The sequence below is a fragment of the Lucilia cuprina genome, chromosome X, assembly GCF_022045245.1.
Source record: "Lucilia cuprina isolate Lc7/37 chromosome X, ASM2204524v1, whole genome shotgun sequence".
Taxonomy (NCBI): Eukaryota; Metazoa; Arthropoda; class Insecta; order Diptera; family Calliphoridae; genus Lucilia; species Lucilia cuprina.
In genome coordinates this window covers 12,902,387-12,919,525 of record NC_060949.1, presented here as the reverse complement: position 1 = coordinate 12,919,525, position 17,139 = coordinate 12,902,387, and positions in this window count along the sequence as shown.

Below are 17,139 nucleotides of genomic sequence, written 5' to 3'. Positions count from 1 at the left end.
TTTGACCGCCTCTAACTTAGAAAGTTCACGAGCGATCTTGTGTCTGAATTACTATCCAATAGAACTAACTATGGTGCAAATTTCATCGGAAGACATCGATTTCAAAAGTTGGTTCACTTGACGTGAAATGCCCCATATTATTTCCAAATAATTTTTTTCTTTATTGAAGTCGCAAGAAAAATTAATATCATGTTACACTAGAAATGTTTTAAAATCAGCTGGATTATAACGATAGTAATTCAGACACAATTTTTCAACAAGATCGCTCGTGAACTTTCTAAGTTAGAGGCGGTCAAAGTTTGACATTTTGGCCATGCAGGTGTTTTTTCCCATCCATTTAACTTATTACCTATTGTTCTTAGCAAAATGTGTCCCAAATAGTTTAGATAGCTATTTATGCAATCTTTCGAAAAAAATTTAATAAAATATTTTTGATTTTTTTTTTTAAATCAAAAACATTTTTGACTTTTTCTTCAAAATGGGCCCTTTTTATTTTTTTATTTTTTTTAAGAAAGCTTAAGTCTTTTCGTAAGCGACCTAAATGGTCGCTTAGTGGGATGCGAGTGGGATATCTATCAAAAAAAAATATTTTGTAACTCAAGATTTAAAATTATGACCTAAATTTAAATGTACTTAAGGAATGACCAATATTATCAACGCAGAGAAATGTTTATCTTAATTTTCAGAGCAAAAATGATTTTAGTACTCTGAAGGTCAAAAAAGTACCGTCTCAAAAATTTTTTCCATCCCTGGTTTGTAGGTGGAAAGAGAAAAATTGCAATTTTATGGTATATATTTATATTTTTAAGTACTATTTCATTTAAGTGATAAATTAACTTTTCTTTTAATGTCTTTATTACATCCGGATCATCATTTTTGGCAACGCACATTTTTTTAAGCCGACGAATATAAATACAGTGTATCAATTAAATAATTTGCCTTTGTAAAATTTTATAAATTTTAAGAAAAAACTTGATCTGAACAATTATTTTTAGCAAAATAGAGCAACTTGTTTACTGTATTTTTTTAAGAATATCTTATATTTTAATTTTCTACCATAAAAAGTAAAATCGTTATATTAATTAACGAGATTTTTGATAAAATGTGAACGTATTGTTAATTTTTTGAGTCAATAAAGTATTTTGCTTTTTTAGGTTTTTTGTTCATTTTTTTAATATTGCTGCATTATTTTATTCCTATATATTAGAATAACATTTTTTAGATATTTTAGTAGTGTATCGACTAAATTTGGACATTTCTTAACCGATTTATTATCTTATATACCTATCAGAATTTATCAATATATCGTTTCGTTCATTAAATTTTGAAAATAATAAGTAATTTTGAATTGGATACATGATATATTAGATAATTAATGGATTTGTACCTAGAAAAAATGTTTTGTGAGGTATAAATCTATATATTATAACAACAAAAAATCCGTGTTTTTGGTCATTTTGTATTGATAAACAAAAACTACATTGGCCTCCGGTAGGTTAGTGGTTAGTGTTCTAGTCTGGTAGACCGAAGGTGGTGGTTTCGATTCCCAATTGTGACACTGGTTAAGGAGCGCACAACAGGCCCGATAGAGGCACCTAGGCCTCTATTTCTCCGGATTTGATATGTATACATCCTCCTTTCAAACTAACTAAAACTACATTACGGAAAATCCATCTATTTGGGGAGTATACATCACCATATACCACTATAGAACTATTAAATGCTAAAATCTTGATTTTCAACCTCATATTTTAAATTCTTTATTTTATGAATAAGATACAGTAAGGGTATTTGGATCTGGATAGTTATTCTTGGTTTAGGTTCTAAACATATATAAGTGTATTTATTAGGTAAAAAATATAGCTTTTGTTGACGTTACGGTATGATAACCACCTCTATTTTAAAATATCTAAATTAGGTATTTTTCCTGTACTACACGACAGTTCACTTTACATTGGTTCCAAGCAACCTAAGGTCTGTTTAGAGGTTTAAATTTAAACATAGTGTTCCTCCTAGTTCGTATGTAGATTTTGTAAAAGATAAATCAGGAGTCCAATAGTTTTCCTTGGCAGTTAAAAATTTTGAAAGAGTGCGTTTTTTCTAATAATTCTTTGGATCATTTCATCTATTACTCTGTTTTATATTTTTTAATGTTATTGATTCACTGTATATACCCACTGTAAAGTGCAAAATTTTTCCCTCCAATTTTTGAAGTTTCTTCAAATCCACATAATACTTTTATGACCATGTTAAGAGAATTCAAATTTATATTATAAATTCTCTGCATTTCAGTTTTTCCACTGATTTAAGCAAATAAGAAACAGTGTTACAGCGTGTAGAGCAAAAACTTTTCAACGTAGAGTGTAAATTGGAATTAATTCCAGATTTTTTTAAATATTTTACTAGCTTCGTACATTTATGACAAAATTCCGCGACTTCTAGTGTTTCCTTTATAGACTTTTCAACATTGTTTAACAAATGATTGATGCAAAAAATGTGGTTGCACGAACGAAATGCAGCAAACATATAAGAACCTCTATACGTAACAACTATTGCTTTGTCATTCAATTCGCAATTAAAATCAGCTAAAGTTTTCATAACTTTTAGTTTAATATTTTCACCTAAAAATATATTAAGACTTTAAAATGTCTTGTTGCACTCTTTGATTTCAAAGGTTACTAAATTTTACACTAAATTTAATGAAAATCTATTTTGAGATTACCAATATATTTCAAATTTACTGTAGAAAAATATTATTATGAAAATTCTTAAAATTTTATAGCCTGTTTATCAATATCGAAAGAAAATCTGTGGACAATAGGATTTTAGTTTAGCCTATGGCACATATTCATTCGGAGTTTCAATTAGAAATTCCCCTCTATTAGAATTTAATTACCGTGAAAATAATAGAAATCCGAGAGTATTTGGAGGTGAAAATTATATACATACATATGTATGTATGTATGTATTTATGTATGTATGTATGTATGTATGTATGTATGTATGTATGTATGTATGTATGTATGTATGTATGTATGTATGTATGTATGTATTCTAGATTCTTTCTGGTTATGTCCGTCTCGCTGTCTGTTGAAAGCGAGATAGCTTATGAACGGAAAGAGCTAAGTAGTTGTCAACAAATATTCTCTACAGGTAAAGTTTCATAGTGCCCATGGACATAACGTCCACTTTCAAAAGTATCTTAAGTGTTCTGGATAGCCCGCCTTCGGCCGGACGCATGGGTTTTGAACACCGGTGTATAGCTTCGTTATATTAATCCTTTTCAAGATAAATAAACTTTTTGTAATCCATTGACTTTCTGCCACTTATCTCATGGAAATTGTGATACTTATGAAAACGTCCATGGACATTATGACATTACAGGCCACCGTTTTTATACAGTACACTACTATATATAGTGTGTGTGTCCATGTAAACCTTGTGCGCACACTAATTTTCAGGATAATTTCATAAAATTTGGCACATACTCTTCCCTTGATCCAAGAACATAGTCTATTAAAAATTATTGAAATCGGTTTATTATTTCACCTAGCCCCGTACCTCCCGAATAGGGCTTTTGAGCTCATAATTATGCAGTATTGATCCACGATTTTTCATAGAAGTTGAATTTATGTACCCATATGGCGGACGATATTTGACCATAGAAACTCTACCATATTAAGCCAAATTTCGATAAAATCTGACAGTCAATCTCCATTTGAGCTCGATTTACAATTGACTTATTTAAATTCCTAAACAATATGTAAGGATATCTATTGGTCATTGTTTGGAACGGTTTATAGCGATTTCAAAAGAATCGCTATAAGGCCGGAAATAACCAAATTATAAATAATTTTCATTAAAAAATTGAAAATTATAGAGAATTGTTTATTATTAATATATTTTTATATCCATGAATATAATAAATAATTGTTTAAATAAATTGAGTAATAAATTAATTAAATAATTTCTCAATTAATTACTAAACTATAGACTAGATTATAACCTATAGACTAGACTATAAACAATACCATAAACTAGAGTATAGACAAGACTATAGACTAAACTATAGCTTGACTATAGACTAGCCCAGCGGTTCCCCCGGTTTTTACTTCGCGGACCCCTTGAGGAATTTATTTAAATTCGCGGACCCCCATACATATTTTAATATCTTATTGTTCTAAGTATGTAATTTTTCATCCGAAAATTGTCATAGTCCATAAATCCCAAGGTCAAACAGATGTAGATATGTCATTTCTATAAAATATTCCCGTACATTGAGAATAATTAATATTTCAGAGAAGTTTCAATTGCCTGTTTTTGAAGATAGAATGACTTCATTGTTGAAATGCTAACATGATGTTTAATTTTATGATCGTGAGATCTTTCACGTTCACTTTTCTTTAAGGTAACGAAAAGGTTTCTTCATCAAATATCGTCTACATTTGCTTAAAGAGTCGGAAAAATAATATAAGAAAGTTGAACTTCTTCGATATTGTTGCGGAATGCGCTTATCCGCATAATATATGACTTGAACTTTTTGCGAAAGTACTGTGAATTTTACTGCATGGTTTTGACTATTTATGCATTTTCTGATGTTAATTTAATAATATTGGTCGACAAAATCAAATTAAAATCTGTGTATCACGTCGGAATGGAATATTTATATTTAAAATTACCTGGATTAACGTATTGAAGACGAATAAAGAGTCACCTCCTTTTAGTCCTTCCAAACAAGAACACTTTTGTTTTACAATTTGACAAACTTAAATCTGCGATAAGCTTGTTCTTGAATTATGAAATGTGGCCTAACTTCATACTCCGAGATAACAGTATTTCTTATTTAATTGTAATTTGGGAACCGTTGGACTAGACTGCAAACTAGACTATAGATGCATATATTATGTAGTATAACTATATATAGTATGTTGTTACCAACCAATAAATAACAAAACAAACAACAAAAATAATAATTATCATTAATTTACGCAATTGCTTGAATTTCAATTAAATGTCACAAATTTGTCTCAGATTTATATTTTATAAAAAATAAAATAAAACCAGTCATATAAGCGACTATTAACATTTTTGTATGAGGTGATAACACTCTTTTTCAGAAAATAAACAAAGAACAGCTGTCATTGACGCTGTTTGATCTTACATTTAGTTTGCAAGATCAAATAATTATTTTACCAAAATGACGTAAATTATTTGACTTTTGGTGTTCACATTGATGAAACAATGAGAAAATATTTATTTGCCAGTAAATCAATTTGTTTTATGAAAATCATCCGCATTGTTGTTTGTTAACATGAAATATCTTATGTTCAGATTCGACAAACAAAGTTTTTTCAATCGTGTTATATATTAATATTATACACTTTTATTATAAAAATTTAATTTTAAACCTAATAAAAATAGTTAAAATTCAAACAAATTGCCAAATTGTTTTTTTCTTGCATGAAAATATACGATATACTGCAAAACTACGATGGCTGCAAAACATGTGTGTGTTTGAACCAAATTATTTTTGCACTGTTTGATAAAACAATAACATCAAATATTTATTCAAGTCTGAACATGAAATAAATATTGCATTTGTTTGACGCAACTTTATAAATAATTTATAACAAATATTTGGACCAAATATTTTACAGGTCTGGACTTAGCTTACGTGCCAACTACACCCCAATTACTCGTTACTTCTTTACCCTCGGATGAACGAGTACTATTAAGAAGTTCATTTATGTCTTGACATAACGTTAACAGTATGATAAAACAGTAAAAGTAAACATGAAAATTATGCAAAAGTCAACGTAAGTAATTAAGATATACAAATATGCTGAAACACTGTTTCGCCTAAATAATATCCCAATAAACATTGATTCAAAAATATTCTGTCCTTAAAATAAACATGACATTATCAAAAATTGTTCAGAGAATGTAAATGGGATGTAAATAATATCCCAATAAACATTGATTCAAAAATATTCTGTCCTTAAAATAAACATGACATTATCAAAAATTGTTCAGAGAATGTAAAGTGTGGGATTTATAACATTTTCAAAGTTTAGTTTTTATTCAACATAGAAAATGTTCAATAAAAAATTATTTATTTTACAAAAATAAGAAAACCGTTAAATATATGAAAAATAACCGTATAAATTAATGGACAATATGCAAACATGAATATATGAATGTTTTATCTTCAGATTATGTAAAAATGTTAATGGATTTTAAAATATTTAGTGATATTAATAACAAGTAAGAAAGTATAGTCGGGCACGGCCGACCATATAATAGCCTACACCATGAGTATATTTTTAAAATTTTTATTTTTTATAAAGAAACTTTTACGTTGAATATTACCATAATTCCAAAATATTTAAGCAATTTATTGATAAAAAAAATAAAATTTCTAAATGAGGCTTTATATAGGTCAAATATGGGCCGATCTTCGGTAAATTTGGGAAAAGGGTATAGTTTTAAATAACAGTTTGTTTTGTTAAGCTTCAATGCGATACAAATGGTTAAAAGTCAGTTTTAGACCTTTAAGACATTTTTTGAAGGGGGTTTTGTATGGGGGCTAGGGTCAAATAAAGGCCGATTATTACGAAAATCTGCAGTGTCATTTATAATTTATATAAAACTTATTTGTACCAATTTTTAGAAAGATAATAGAATATTTGACGTAATTATGGCATAAAAAGTTTAAATCGGGAGGTACGGTTGTATGGGGGTTAGGTGAAATAATGGACCAATTATTTATAGCAAAATAAAACTATTTGTCTGTTTTATCTTTTAAAGAATATCTTATATTTTAATTTTCTATCGTGCTATTATTTAACGAAATTTTTGATAAAATGAGAACTTATTGTTAATTTTTTAGGTCAATAAAGTATTTTGCTTTTTAGGGTTTTTTTGTTATTTTTTCAATATTGCTTATTTATTTTACAAAATTTAATATTTTTATTTCTCCTATATATTAGAATAACATTTTTAGATATATTAGTAGTGGAACGACATTTCTTGGACATTTCTTAACTGATTTATTATCCTATATACCTACAAGAATTTATCAATATTTGACTTAATATGATATATATCGTTTCCTTGATTAAATTTCGAAAATAAAAAGTAATCTTGAATTGGATACATGATATATTAGATAATCAATGGATTTGGACCTAGAAAAAATGTTTAGTCTATATATTATAACAAAAATAATCTAGGTTTTTCGTCATTTTGTATTGATAAACAAAAACTACATTACGGAAATCCCATTATACTGGGGAGTACTGTGTAAATTTTATTAATAATTGTAGAATATTGATTATTATTCAATAAATCTAACACTAAGTACAATCCTAGCTACTCTGACTATGGGGACCATATACCACTATAGGACTATTACATGATAAAATCCTCATTTTCAACCTCATATTTTAAATGCTTTATTTTATGAATAAGATACAGTAGGCGTATTAAGATCTGGATAGTTATTCTTGATTTGTGTTCTAAATATTTATAAGTGTATGTATTAGCTCAAATTTTTTTTTACCCTATAACCACCTCTATTTTAAAATATCTAAATTAGGTATTTTTCCTGTACTACACGACAGTTTACTTTACATTGGTTCCAAGCATCCTCAGGTCTGTTTAGAGGTCGAAATTAAAACATAGTGTTCCTTTGGAGAAGATAAATCGCGAATCCAATGGTTTTCCATGGATACAAGTCGCCTCCCTTTGGCAGTTAAAGATTTTGAAGCACCACTCAGTGCGTTTTCTCTAATAATTCTTTGGGTCATTTCATCAGTTACTCTATTTAATATTTTTTATATATAATACATTTCTTTTATTTACACTTGTTCTAGAAATCTACACTAATTTTTTATATCGGAATTGCCTCATTATTATCCTTTAAACATTTTTAAAGCAAATAACATTACATTTTTACACAATGAGGATATGATTTTTGCAAACACTCGTCCTTTTAACAATAAAACAATAAATTCCAAAAAGGAATTAAAACATAATTTAAAAAAACCCAACGAAATTAACCGAAATTCTCAATATGCAAAATACTTTATTGACATGCAAATTCTGATGAAGAAATGCACCGAAATTTGTATTTTAATAATTTTTTTTGGTTTTCCCATTTTACACAATCTCTATTTTTAATTGGAAAACATAAATTTACTTTTTACATGTTTTTTCCAGTTTTATTATTATTATGACTGTATACTTTACATACATACATACATACATACATACATACATACATACATACATACATACATACATACATACATACATACATACATAAATACATACATACATACATACATACATACATACATACATACATACATACATATGTAGGTATTTTTTGTCCTAAGAATTTGGTTGAGGTTGTGCGCAAAAAGTTGTCAGTGTTATTGTAAATGAAGTTATACGAATAATTTTTCTAAAAAACATCATACACTATGTACATACATATGTACATATCTATAATATATTTTTTCATAACCTTTAAATTCATTTTTGCACCAAATGCACTTTACACAGAAGCCTGTGTTGATGGAACTGATAAAGCCACATCTAGCAAATGTCCCATTTTAGGATCATATAACTTCTTCGTTTTCCAATATTCCAAAATATTTGTGTCGAAGGGAACTCTTTCTGTCTTATCCGCCTTGTATTTAGTAATTTTATTTTTGTCCATGTCCATCAATGTATACATGCAAAAATATACAAATTTACATAAAAATGTGAAGATTTTCTTTTAAACACTTTCTTAAAATTAATATTTTGTGACCGTCATAAAATCTACGGCCACATAACCACACATAATTATTTGCTAGTAATTTTTTTATTGCCATCATAAAACCTTTTTCTTGCAAACACACATTTACTGATTTTCCGCTCGAATTTAACTCGAATTCCACTAGCTCGCAAGCGAGTTGAAAAAAACAAAAACGTGTAAATATCGCTTACGAAGAGAATACAAAAAACCCGAATTAAAATTGTGCTCGCGTGTTAAAAAAATAAAACTGGCGATTTTAATTTTAAAACGAGCGATATTAATAAAATAGCGATGGCGAGCGATATTTTTTTAATTAGAGTTGTATGTATGTATGTATGTATGTATGTATGTATGTATGTATGTATGTATGTATGTATGTACGAAGTGTCTACTACTTTGCAGCAAATAATGTACGTACATATGTATTCGCGTACATAATTTTAATGGGAAACTTATTCATTTCATTTATTTTCCAAAATATTCAATTTACATGTTTTCTTAAAACTAATAATCATGTTACATATATTCCGACATACTAAGTATCCTCCATGGACTTTCAAACTTAAAACTACTTACAAATTTATAGCTATTACTAAATAATTATAATTCTAAATTAATTTTACATTAAAGTGTTTATTTCCATATATATAATCCCTCAAAAAATGGAAAAAAGGGACGCTCTCATTCTTAATGGGAAACTTATTTGGTTATGTCATATTTATATATAAATTGATTATGCCTTAAAAATTTTAATTTAATCCATTTACAAAATTATAAAACTCGCGATTAACTCGTTTTGACTCGAATCGCGAGCGAGTTCTATTTTACGCTCTTTAAATTTTCAACTCTTATCGCGAGTCGAATAGATTTATTCGCCGGAAAATGAATTATTTAAATCGCTCGAATTAAACTCGCTCGCGAGCGAATTGAATTCGATCGCTATCTGTACCCTGCATGTATCACATGTAGTACATCCATTATAATGGACCAAACTTTTGTTATTTATAACCTAATCTATTGTTCTGTAAAACCTAAAAGTTACTACAGTTTTGAAACATATTTAAAACAAGTAAGAGTGCTATATTCGGCTGTGCCGAATCTTATATACCCTTCACCATAGTGTATTTTAAACATCTTTTATAAATTTTAAATTTTTTCCCGACTACATTATTATTACATCAAAAGCTAAACAAAAAGAACAACAACAACAACGCTAAACGAAATAAAACACAAAATACACAAGGCATCTAAACCAACAGACATCTAAATATACATAACGAAAACCACAGAAAAACAAAAATAACAACGCAATGACGTCGACAGCATCCAAACCAAGGGTGCCCAATCCCTATGCGCTTGGTACTCTTTTGTTTTTGTAAATGCGCTTAGCTATAGACAGTGTTGTTGTTCTTAACAGTATACAAGCAAGAGTAAAACAACAATACTTTCGTATTCATTGCTGGTAAACATTGACGAGACGTAGATTTTGTTTTTGTTTATCGTAAAAAAAAAAAATTGTTTTAAAAAGCACTTGGAAAAAATTTGTGTTAGTTTTAAATTTCAAACTTACATTATTCGCATAAAAATTATTGTACAATAACTCACAATCTACTCTCATATAATTGAAAACGTTTTAAATACTTTTTTCTATTCATTAAAAAATATATTTGCAAATCAAAAGGGAAAATTATTTTATTTTAACAAAAAATGCAAATCATATTTTATTGCTGTGTATTTTTTGTATGTTTGGATTCCAAACATACAAAAAAATACACAGCTGAATAAAACCAAATACATCTACACACACACGTGTACATCTTTTTCTATATACAGTGTTGTTGTTGTTGCTTTTATAACAATTTTTGATGAAATTATCAGAGGTTCTCTCGGATTTTTGCTCATATCTCCGTTATTTACCGACCGATTTTGCTGATTTTAAATAGCGATCTTCTCGAAAGCATGTCTAATAGAATTATTGAAGATTCGGATCTCGCCGATATCTGGGGTCCTCTAAAAACTGATTTCAACAGACAGACAGACGGACATGGCTTAATCGACTCCGCTATCTATAAGGATCTAGAATATATATAGTTTATAGGGTCGGAAAATTATATTATAGAAATTACAAACGGAATGACAAACTTATATATACCCTTCTCACGAAGGTGAAGGGTATAAAAAAGAAAATAATATGCCTCTCCAACCCACAAAAATCAAGATCATTTTAAAGACAACTTTTTACTTGTTTTCTTTATTTGTAAATCCTCATTTTTTATACATAAAATATGTTTAACATTTCCTAACTTTTATTTAACAATCTTAGGTCTGTATAAACACGAAAAGAAATCGATGTCTTTTAAAAGCCGGTTTTCGAAAAACCAATTTTTTAAACCGGGTTAACGGTTTTTAATGTGTTGAAGATAATAGAAAATATTGTTTAAAGAGTTGTTAAAAATTATAAAATATAATAACTTTTTTGTTTTAATTCGGGATTTTTGTGCATTCGTTTAATCAGAAACAGAAAATATTTTTGGTTCCATGCTATAACCATATATAGGCGAAACTAATTGTCAAGGACCTAAGTCCCCTATCAAAGACCTAACTGGTGAGAATGTATTAGTAGAAGCACAAAAATAAACACAGTTGTTCAAAAGGTACTAAATAAAAAACTGTGAGTAAGAACAATGTCTACGGCTTATTGATGGATCGTGCTTCGGTCCACCGGTTACGTCTCTAGGTGCTGTTGCCGAATCAACAGAGCCATAGTAGTGTTGTTGTCTTTCAACGTGACTACTTTGGCAAGAGATTAGATAGCTCGAGTACTCCAGCAAAGTACTTGCGCATGGACCGGTCATAGCCAATGTGCAAAAATTGCCAACTGAGTCTTCATTGAAGACAAAGGGGCGATGGTAGACCGTTCTCAAGTCTACTCTGTGGATGAAAAAGACCATTGTGGGATAAGGCCGACACGGCAGGTACTCACGTTAAAACTCTCGACAGTCTGACAGACAGACAGACAGACGGACATGGCTTAATCGACTCCGCTATCTATAAGGATCCAGAATATATATACTTTATAGGGTCGGAAAATTATATTATAGAAATTACAAACGAAATGATATATGAAGGGGACCTTATATGGGGGTAGGGTCAATCGTGGACCGATCCTCATAAAATTGTTTAGATAGATTTTGACTCGTATGAAACTTACTTATTCGAATTTTATCTATATACTAGTATTTTAAGCCATTAATGAGCGGTAAAGGGGACCTTTTATTGGAGGTAAGGTCAATTATGGACCGATTCTCATAAAATTTTTTACAGTGATTTTGGATCATAGGAAACTTACTTATGTCGAATTTCATCGCTATATTCGTATTTTTAAACTCGTTATGACTGTTAAAGCTGCTTTTCCAGGGGCCACTTGTATGGGCGGTATCCGAAAAAGTGGACCGATATTGTCCATTTTCAATACCAAACAAACCTTACCTATAAGAAATATTTGTGTGAAATTTCAACTCCCTAGCTCTTTCCATTCGGACTCTATCGTGCTTTCAACAGACAGACAGACAGACATGGCTAGATCGTCTTAGAATTTAATGAGGACCCAGAATATACATATATACCTTTGTGGGTCTATGACCAATATTTCGATATGTGTCACAAACGGAATGACAAAATCAATACACCCCCCCATCTTTTTTGATGGTGGGTATAAAAAGCACTACTTCCTATATGAACTGATATTAGAACTAGCATCTTAAAAAGTTGCGGTAAGTAACTTTTAAGTAAAAAAGATTAATTTAAACATTCTTCCCTAATATTTAAGTCGTTGTCGACAGTAAAAATAACTATTCTTTTTTAATTTCCAATTTTTTTTTATTTAAAGTAAAGTATTTTTTATTATTTAAAGGAACATCATCAGTTAAAAATAACAAGGTTTAGTCGACACAACTTAATTTCTGATGACAGCAAATTTACGACGACTCAAAAATGGGTGTCGACAACGACTTACATAATAAGGGGTATTATTTCTATGAAGTAATATTTGAATTAACCATCGATGTTGTAGCTTCAGCAGCCGCTACAATAGTTGTAACAATGTTGTTGGCATTTTCTATGCAAAAGCTCCATACAACTCTTACGACAATTTTTCGTATGTTTTGCGATTGTTGTTAGAAAGTTTAGTGTTAAAAATTGTATATTTCAGCATATAAAAAAAATTCAATCGATTTTGGCAGAAAAAAACAATAAAGTGGTAACACAGAAATCACAAAAAACAACTGTTTACTAAAACAAACAAAAAAAATTATTAAAAACAGTTTATTTATTAGTTTAAAATGTGGAATAACCCAGCAAAATCTTTTTTACCGGTAAGTAGGCAAGTAATATTGGAGAAAAGTGTAAGTAGTTAGTTTTTGGGTGAATAACTACTTATTTTTGTTCGACTTTCTATACAAATGCATATATTAAAATTTCTTTAAAAAACTTCTAATATCGACTAGGGTTAGAACCACAAACATATAGTAGTACATATAGGCGAAACTGAAGCAGTTTTCAAACAAAAATTTTTATTCTCTTCACACAGACGAGCTCTGAGAGAATAAAACAAACTTGTGAGTGCGTTTAGCACTCACTAAACTTCAAATTTTCTTCGCAAATTTGCAAGGATATTACCGCTTATTAGTGTTTCTATCACTTAAACTTAATGTTTATTATTTTTTCATCATTTTTCATTTATTTAAAACCCCGAAAATAATTTATATTTTACAAACGAAAAAAAATATATATTTTATTCTTTGACATTTTATTTTAATTAAAATTGAAAAATGAAAAGTTGTACATTTTAGTATTGAAAATTAAAATAGTATTTTACATTATTTTTTTTTTTCATTTTGCATTAGTACAGAAAAAATAACAAAAAGACGTGTTTATTATATGTTTTGAGATAAAATATATTTTCAAAAAAATAAATAATATTTTTATTCACTGCCTTATAAAATTTCATTAATAACACACAAAGAATAACGTCCAAAAAAAATACATTTTTTATTTAGTACCTTTTGAACAACTGTGTTTATTTTTACGCTTCTACTTCTACCAGTTAGGTATTTGACAGGGGACTTAGGTCCTTGACAATTAGTTTCGCCTATATACTACTATATGACCACAAACTAATTCCTTACTGCACGTGCTATAGGAAATTGGCTACAAATCCTACTCTAAAGAAAATTAATTAATGTTATTCATAACGACCACTAATTACCAAGTAATGTATGAAAGGGGCGATGGTAGACCGTTCTCAAGTCTACCCTGTGGATGAAAAAGACCACCGTGAGATAAGGCCGACACGGCAGGTGCTCACGTTAAAACTATCGACAGTCTGTCAAGGACCTAAGTCCCCTGTCAAAGACCTAACTGGTGAGAATGTATTAGTAGAAGCACAAAAATAAACACAGTTGTTCAAAAGGTATTAAATAAAAAAATTATTTTTTGGACGTTATTTTCTTTGTGTGTTATTAATGAAATTTTATATGGCAGTGAATGAAAATATTAGTTATTTAATTTTTTGAATAGATATTTTATCTTAAAACATATTATAAACACGTCTTTTTGTTACTTTTTTGTTGAATTAAAAAAAGTATGTAAAATCCTTTTTTTAATTTTCAATACTAAAATGTACAGCTTTTCATTTTTAAATTTTAATTAAAATAAAATGTCAAAAAATAAAAATTATTTTTTTTCGTTTGTAAAATATAAATTATTTCCGGGGATTTAAATAAATGAAAAGTGTTGAAAAAAATAATAAACATTAAGTTTAAGTGATAAGAAAAACTAATAAGTGGTAATATCCGCGCAAAGAAAAGAAGAAAATTTGATGTTTAGTGAGTGCGTTTAGTTCTCACAAGTTTGTTTTATTCTCTCAGAGCTCGTCTGTGTGAAGAGAATAAAAATTTTTCTTTGAAAACCCCTTCAGTTTCGCCTATATGTACTACTATGTGGCTATAACATTTAAAATCGAAACTTGATTTCATTTAATGAAACTTCCTATCTATAATGACTTCATGTCCCTATTTGTAATAACTTCTTGAAGTCCTTATTTATAATGACTTCTTGAAGTCTCTATTTGTAATGACTTCTTAAAGTCTTTATTTATAATGACTTCTATAAGTCCCTATTTGTAAGCAAGAGAAGAAGTACAATGACATCACCGTGTTAAAGTAATAACTTAAAATGCTAATTAAGAATTAGTGTATAGCGGATTTTTTAGCTTTTTTACTCAATACTTTTCAATGTAAAATTTTCCGGAGTTATTTTTTATACCCACCATCAAAAAAGAAGACAGGTATATTGATTTTGTCATTCCGTTTGTAACACATCGAAATATTGGTCATATACCCATAAAATTATATATATTATATGACCTTATTAAATTCTAAGACGATCTAGCCAAGACGTCATGTATATCATAAAGCACATTTTATGGCGCAATGTTCAATAAATTTAGCATTTGTAACAGGGAAAACTTATTTTCACAAATATTTCACCAATATAAAAGTAGCTGATGGAGGGTATTTTATATTCGGTACGGCCAAATATAGCACTTTAACTTGTTTTCTTTGGAATTAAAAAATTAATAAGAACTGTTTAACATTGTGGAGCAGCCTTAAACGAATGGGTTTAATTTCGAGTATTGACAATCAATTATCGCCGGAAATGGTTTCTAGTCCAGGCGAGGATCCAGCTCAAGCGTTTGAGGGATGGCTTGAAACCTCATATAGGCCTTAAGTCAACCCTCTTTTGAGACCAGTCAAGAATATTCACAAGGAAATTCATATATTAGCTCATGAGATACAAGCTCCCTTCCATCATATGCCGAAAGCTGCAGGTACTCCTAGTGAAAATTCAAAAAAAAAATATTGGAGAGTAAGGATACTCAGACGATGTTAACAAGAAGCATCACATTGATAGACTTCCAAAAAAATGTATCGGAGAGTAAACAACACAGTAGTAAACGGCCAAAGGAACCTATTGGAGAACAAAGAATCCCAGACGGAAACTTTTCCCTCCAGGCCTGAGAATCTATTGGAGTCTTAAGAAATCTAAAGCAGAAAGAAGCGAAAAAGTTATACTCACTCGCGGTTAAAAGAAAAGCAAAAACACATAGTCCAACAGGAAACGAAGTCAAAAAGAAAAAGGATATAAGCTCCAAAAGGAGTAAAAATTTCGAAGAATCTATCAATAAAGAGAGCGCAAAACCGACATTGAGAAGATGAAAACTAATTGGAAAAATTAAAACCAGAAGCAAAAAATATAATGAAACAAACTCGGCCAGATGCCCTTATCATTAAAACCTGTGGACAAACGTCATATGCGGACATACTTAGGAAAGTGAAGAGTAATCCAGATCTCAGTGTCCTTCGTGAAAATATTAAGAACATCAGGAGAACGGATAAAGGCGAGCTGCTGTTAGAGCTAAATAAACCAGCTCATGTGAAAACAAATCAAGTATCAGCAACCGAGCTAGTTGGCAAATTTCTGATTGTTACACACACAGCGATCATATCACTGAAACTATGAAAAGCGGTAAATCTTTACCCAGAGCTTGAACAATACTCACTCAGCAGCTATTGGTAATAAAAGTAATACATTTGATAAGCACATTTTTCCAAATAAAAACAGTTTTTAACAGAGTTGGTAAAAATATCGCTCGCGAGTTTTATTTTTTTAACACGCGAGCACAATTTAAATTCCAGTTTTTTGTATTCTCTTTTCTCAAGCGATATTTAGACTTTTTTGTTTTTTCCATTCGCTTGCGAAATTGCCTCACAAAAGTATTCGAATTTTTTCTATATTTCATATGTCACAAAATTTTACGAAACACAAAAATTATAAACGAGTGGTTTTTTGCTTAAAATTGTGTAAAGGGGTTACTGTAAACCGAAATTGTACATTTTGGCCAACTTGTTCCACAATTTTGGACCATTTGTACCATATTTTCATGTAATATCATTGGCGATTTTTTACCATATTTGCAATTTTTTTTCTTTTTTTCAGAAATAAAACCCCTTCATCCTTTACAGTAGATTTCAGTTTTTACTATTCGTAACTTTCACGCTTGCCCATTACAATAACACTGTAAGTCCAAAATTTTGGGTTTATTTTGATCATAGTAATCAATATTTAAACTGATATCGATATTTTTGAGTTTGACCATAATAATATAGTGGCATGCAGCCTGGACGTCATTGGTATATAAAAGTAATGATACTACCATATTGAATGGTGTTTCTTCGAGGCATGTTTTGGAGTTGTACACTTCCACAATACAT